Source organism: Adiantum capillus-veneris, chromosome 22, assembly GCF_014529385.1.
Source record: "Adiantum capillus-veneris isolate H3 chromosome 22, ASM1452938v2, whole genome shotgun sequence".
NCBI classification, from domain to species: domain Eukaryota; kingdom Viridiplantae; phylum Streptophyta; class Polypodiopsida; order Polypodiales; family Pteridaceae; genus Adiantum; species Adiantum capillus-veneris.
Window position 1 is genome coordinate 102,866,468 of NC_140952.1, and position 6,556 is coordinate 102,873,023.

The window sequence follows — 6,556 nt, forward strand, 5'->3', positions numbered from 1 at the left end:
TCTAATGCTAAGTGGATAGTGATATGATAACACAACACTTTGATGCCAAAAAATCTTCATAATAGAGTACACTTATCTTTCAACATGCCAATCAATCATTTCTTTTAGCACACCATATTGATTTTCATGGGTTTTTGCGTACGGATATAGGGTGCCTCAGTATGGGGCATGCAGCTTAGGCACTTTTCTTTCTTCTTTGTTCTCCACCCATGCACACACTATGTAGACCAAATAGTCAACGTGGCATCGGCTCAGCTCCCGACTAGCTAGAAAACCCCAACCCCTTTACACACTTTCACACTTTTCAAGGTATCTAGGACCGACCAAAAGTTATAAAATTTATCCAAAAATTTGATGTCATTTTCAATAATGATTCCTACACCAAAGAGTATGAACTTTCTCGAGTTGTCGGTTTTTTCAAAGAAAATTCTTTTGCAATGATGGAATGCCCTCTAGCTAAACCTTCATGCTTAAAAGAATTGGGCATAATTTAAAACCGATTTTGCTAAGAGTTATCTCAATTGTGCTTCTAAATTGAAGATTCTCCTTGCTTGAACCAATCTATGATGTATTCTATTGAAACCCTTGATGACTACAATAAAAAAGTAATGGATGCTTATCTGTTTGCTTCAATTTTCAAAGAACTTTCGGTGTTAGAAGGGATATTCAAATCATGAATGAACTCTCTAGAAACTAATGACATGAGTAGGGATGTCATAGTTGTTGTCCAGGCTATGCATGATAAAAGTGATAATCTTATTCTTTCTATTTGGACATGTTGGGATTTCATGCCAACTAGGCCAAACACCCACTAGCCCATCACTAACATAATTTACTTATTGGTTTAACAAAACAATAAGTAAGGGATGAGGATTCTTCTCATCTTGCACTCCACCACTTGTTGTGTGTGTCTTCTCCTTCCCGTACTCACTATACACATGCTTTGCATACACTCACATGTGGCATCAGAGTTGTGGTGATGGTGGCTCTTCCACCTCTCGCATCTGTGTGAGCTCCCTCTATTCGAAAAACTAAGACTTGGGTGGATTAATATTGTGTGCATAGAGAATTAGAACTTTGAGTGAGCTCTACAACACACAATGATCAGAGTAGAGAGAAAAGAGGGCTCTTGGAGAGCTCACATCAACTGAGAGAGAGAGAGAGAGAGAGAGAGAGAGAGAGAGTTGAAATTCTCATCTACGTCATGCGCATTGTGTGCATGCAATTTCTGGCCACATTTTTGTTCCGATTGTTGCTGCAAATTTCTTGTTGTGTTGGAAGCATTTTGAGCAAGTCTTCTTAGATTTCCCCCCCTTTCAAAGTCATTTTTGCTCTCGAAATCTCCATTTGAGTAGCACATCAAAAGATAGTCTCCACTGGATGTTTTTGGCATCAGCTTTGATTCTCAACACTTCTCAAGTTATGACTTCGATTCGACTTTTGACCATCGACATCCTTACATCCATTGATTTTTGCCATCCCTCGTGTCCTTACCATCAACTATCTACCTCCAACAATTGTCATATGGCATTGAAATCACACTTGCATGTATCTTTTATATCGACTCCCCTACGTTCTCTTTTGGCATACACACGCTCTCCCACATCAACAAGAGAGTGCCAGAGTTTGTTTGAGGAGTAACATGTTGTAATCTTATAGTGGGAGTGTAATTTTTGCTTTCATAGAGTCTCTAAGAGATTGTTTTTCTAAGCAAATTTCCAAGAGGCATATTTTTTTGCATCTGCATCACCAGTGGTGTTAGCGTTGGAGTTTCAATCGATGTCTTCACTCTGATCAAAGTGTAGATTTTGGCGATGACTTTACAAATAGATTTTATTTGCCAAGGACAACTACTTTTGCATACATAGGTGTGTTGTGCTCTCTATGCATGTTGAGAGCGGTTTATATTGTTGTATGAGCTTATTGGCACTCATGTATACACTTGTGGGTTCTCATTGAGAGATCATAGATCTTGATTTTTTCAGATTATCAGCCACTTTGAACACATGGATTACAAGCTAGATATAAGCACAATATTTTCACAAGAAATGTGGTAGTGCTTTTGGCAGCAGTTTCATTGTGAGATGTTATGCATTGACAAAGGCATTGTTTTGGGCACTTGAGTGTTAAGAGTGTCATTGAGCTCTTTTGAGAGTAGATATCTCCGGAGGGATTTGGTCTACTCATTAGAAAAAGTTTGGAATCCCCATGGGCCTTGTAAGGATCCCTAATCTCAAGGGATTAGATCCTAAGCTGCTAGTACTTTAGGGGACATCCAAACCCACTAGTAGGCTATATGGTGGTTTTGGGGCTCATAAATGAGGGAATTGACTTGCCAAACTTGAGTTTAAAAATCTGAAAACTCGAACAGGAACTTTGTCTTTTGCACTTCCAAAAAAAAAACGTCATCAAAATTGTGGGTTTATGGGAAATGAAAATTGAAGCATACGATTGGCCAATGCAAGTTTTAAAGGGAATTTGTTCAATTTCTAAAGGTGGAATTTTGGAAATAACGGTTCTTCTCTTGAATGAGTTTGCAACAAAATCGGGCCTGCGCCGGTACGTTGAAATGGAGGATCGAAGGAGAATCTTCGTATGCTGTTGTATTAACTCTGGCGGAGCATAACTGTGGGGTAGCATGCAGCTTGGGCTACGCCCATTGGAGCAAAAACGAGTTCCTTGAATTTCTGGAGCAAGCGGCACATAGACCTGCCACCATACAATGCAAGACCTGCAAGCATTCGGCGCACACAATTGCTTTTTGATTAAGATTTGAAATAGTCGAATAAGCATATGCCAAGTGGCTTTTATGTAAGGTCTCCGACCCGGAGCTAAAAGAGCACCATTGTACCATGAAATGAACATAATGGAAAAAGTTACTATTTTTAGTAGTTTTCCGAATTCTGTCAGTGCCATGATGTTTAGAATGTTTTAAAGCTTCAAAATGTGAATTAAAATAATTTGTGTAAAAACATTCCAAAAATAGTAAGTTTTTGGTCACCCGACCCGTCCAGTCTTGACCGTCTCGAAAAACTGCACCCGTACCCCAAATTTGAAAAAAATGCATTTTTGGACCCCGGGGGCTGCTAAATATGGCAGGTACTCGGACCAATATGCTTTAGTTAGAGCTTAGTATAGCAATTTAATGGCATTAAAATCCTACTCGTATGGGCCGTTTTAGCCTAAAACCAATTTTTCCTAAAGTTGTGCGGGGAGGCACCGGGGCTCGAGGCTGTGCGGGAGCAGGTTCAAGGCCACTCTGAGCCGGCTTTAGCAGCTAGGGGGCACCCTCTTGTCTTGTGGGAGTTGTGGGAGAGTTTCCAAGCTTGAGAGTGAGTGTGAGAGCCAGCTAGACTAGCTAACTGGACACTTGGTGGGTAGGCAACTAGACTTGCCAATGCATTAATTGAATGCTCACTCAGATGCTTATAGCAACCCAAATCGATTTTCAGCCTTGAGGAGCCTATTTAAAGGTGTGCTCTCTCTCTCACACACACATGCTCACACACACACCCAATACACACACACCTACACACACCTTGGGGAGGTGCTGCTGGCACACACAGTTTTTGAAGGAGAAGCAAGGAGGGAGGTGCTGCCAAAATTCTCATCTTGAGAACTCATTTGGATCAGAAAATCAAGAGGATTCTCAGCCCCTGATCATGGTAATCATGGTTTAATTCGTGCTCTTCTTAATTCTCTTCATTATTCTCCAAATTCCTCGTCTACTATGCTTAATTCTAGCTATAATTCCCAATAGCTGCTCTCTAATTTACATAGTTATATTCCATTACATAATCATCATCCAATTAGCTAATTTGTGTAGCCATTCATCACTCTAATCAATGATTAATACATGATCAGGAGAGATTTCTCTCTCTAGGCAGCATAGTAATTAATTGTCAAGCCGGTAATGATGTAGATTTGATGAATTCCTTTCTTTTACCACTCAATATTGTTGTATCTAAGTTAGATTCAATTTTCCCATACATTAAGATGTGATTAAGAAAAAATTAATCCATCATTAAGCCACTAAGAAGAGAATTTTCTCTCACCTATGCATGCGGTAATTTTGCATTTTTCTAATTGCACTAGGAAAGTGATTGAACTTGTTTAATTCATCTCTCTTGTAAGTTAAGTAGTAAAATTCTGAATCATCTGAGCCAAGTAATTAACCTTAGAGCCGGTTCCCATAGGGCAAGTGAAGTATTATCCATAAAATTGCTAGGTCTCGAAGGAAAAGTCTAACCCTCTTGCATAAGGAGGATTGTTCAATGATTCTAATGTGCCATTTGGATTGTTATGATGCTCTCGGACTTTAGCTCTTTTCTTCAAGTTTATCATTTAAAGTAGTGAGTATAAAATGGCTCCGGTTAAGAGAACTCGCTTCGGAGGTGCCCACGATCGCGAGGCGGGGACGAGCAATGTGAATGGAAAAGGAAAAGCTCCCATGGACGACTAAGCACCGGCCATCTCACGGGCCATTGACGAAGAAATGGAAGAGGTAAATCACAATTTCATTCAAGTTGTTTAATTTAACATTGCACACGTTTAGCTAGGAAAGAACATATCCCCAAACAAGTTGGAGAAATCCGACGAAAACTTCGGCATTCGAATTCATTTGTATATTAAAGTCTAAAGTAGGAAAGAATGATTGATGGATATACTGTTTGAAATAGGAAAGAATGTCTGCTAGGGAAAATTTAGCTCGGCATGTTCATTTCTATTTCCAATGTTGATACTAGTCCGAACCCCCTCCCGATCACAGGGGGCAGAGTTCCTGGTTAAGGGTTCTTGAATCCACGTCTATTGGTTAAGCGGTGGATACCCACGTCTGCTGGTTAAGCGGTGGGAACCCACGTCTGCTGGTTAAGCGGTGGGAATGTCCATGTCGTGCTTTCTATGCGGTGGACATACCTAGTTGTATGGGCAGCTAGGCGACAACGGGAGGAGTAAACTCTCGCTGGAGGGGGGATGTTGTACCTCCAAAACATTGGAATTTTAATGAATAAGTTTGAGTATAATTTTTACTAGAACTCTGTCTTGGTGCCGCTTTGCAATACTGATTGAAGGGCTGTCTTAACGAACATTGTGATTCGGAATCTAATCAAGGAATTTTTATGTTGAACAATCATTGTGGTAGTAATTAGGACACACAAGGAAGTGTGAGTGTGGGGGTGGAAAGTGGGGGCTTGGCTCAGGTTGCCAATGCCTCTGAGAAGGGTGGACCCGATTGGTCGGGAACTCTCTGTCCCCATAGTGTTTAAATCGATACTAGTGATACTCATTGCCCCTAAAGCGGCGAAGTCTCAAGTGTACGTGCCTCTGAAACATGGGAAAAAAGACACTCGGGGTTTCTCTCCTCTTGGAAGGTGGGTCTTAGGATCGCTAGATAGTTTAAGTACGCTTCCCCTGCAAGGTGGAGCTAGATCTCATTGCTAGTAGGCTCGAACTCGACTCACTTTGTGATGAGAGATCGTCCGGGCTAGCTGAACCCTGAACCACTTTGTTTGCTTCCGTTATAGATCTAGTGGCCACCAGGTTCACCATCAGATCCGCCGTTTGATACGGCAGGGTGGGGACCTCACATTTTACGCCCCCTTCTTATTAACTCAGACTTACTCGATTGTTTCAAAAACCATACCCTCTTTAAAGCTTTGATGCGCCTTCACCTTTTTGTGGACCTCACTCTTGGCTCACGGCCAACAACAAGCTGTTTTGTACACACAAGAAACCATTTTAGCTTGTAAATTGGTGGGTTTGCTCTCACCAAACCACTAGACTCGGAGGGGACAACATGACACACCTATGCATCTCTAGGCACTAGGTGATATCCCAACCCTCTCCTCATTGGCTAGGTTTTAATCACCCCTTAATCAAAGAGGCCCATCTAGAGTCCAAACTTTTCCTAATGTGCTTGCATCATTTTTTGTCACTTGTTTGTGTGCAATTCTTTCCTCATGTAAGTTCAATTGCGAACACTACCTATTGTATATCGTGTGGAGCCATTTTTGGAGGCTTTTTGGCCCTTTCTAAAACTATGGCTAGTGTCGTGTCTGCTTAGCCTTTTAACACCATATTAGCGATTTTGGGAATTTTCTAATTGTCACTTTCAAAACGAGCGTAAGATTTGACCAGATGGCCTAATCTTAACCAAAGTTTTGAGACCATGGCTCAAAAGAGCTTTTCAAGTATTACCTTGTGGAAGGAGTTGGCCTTAAAAATAGCTTGAGATTTGTCCATATGGCCAAATATTTAAGACATTGTTGATTCCCAAATAGGCTATAAAGTCTCAAACTCTCTAATATGCTGTTTTTTGGAGGGTCCCACGTGAGATGTAAGCTAGGGTATTCTTGAATGTTGAGATATTTTCAATGATACATGTTGTTTGAGTTCCCTATTTTGGTATCCTCACCATTGGCTATGTACAGAGGGGTATAGGTGCTTTGGTGCCATGTTGGAAATACAATTGTCAGTGAGATTCATAGTTAATGCCCATCTTACATTTTTTTACTTGATATATTACCGAGTTTTCATTGAGATTTTGTTCTCCATG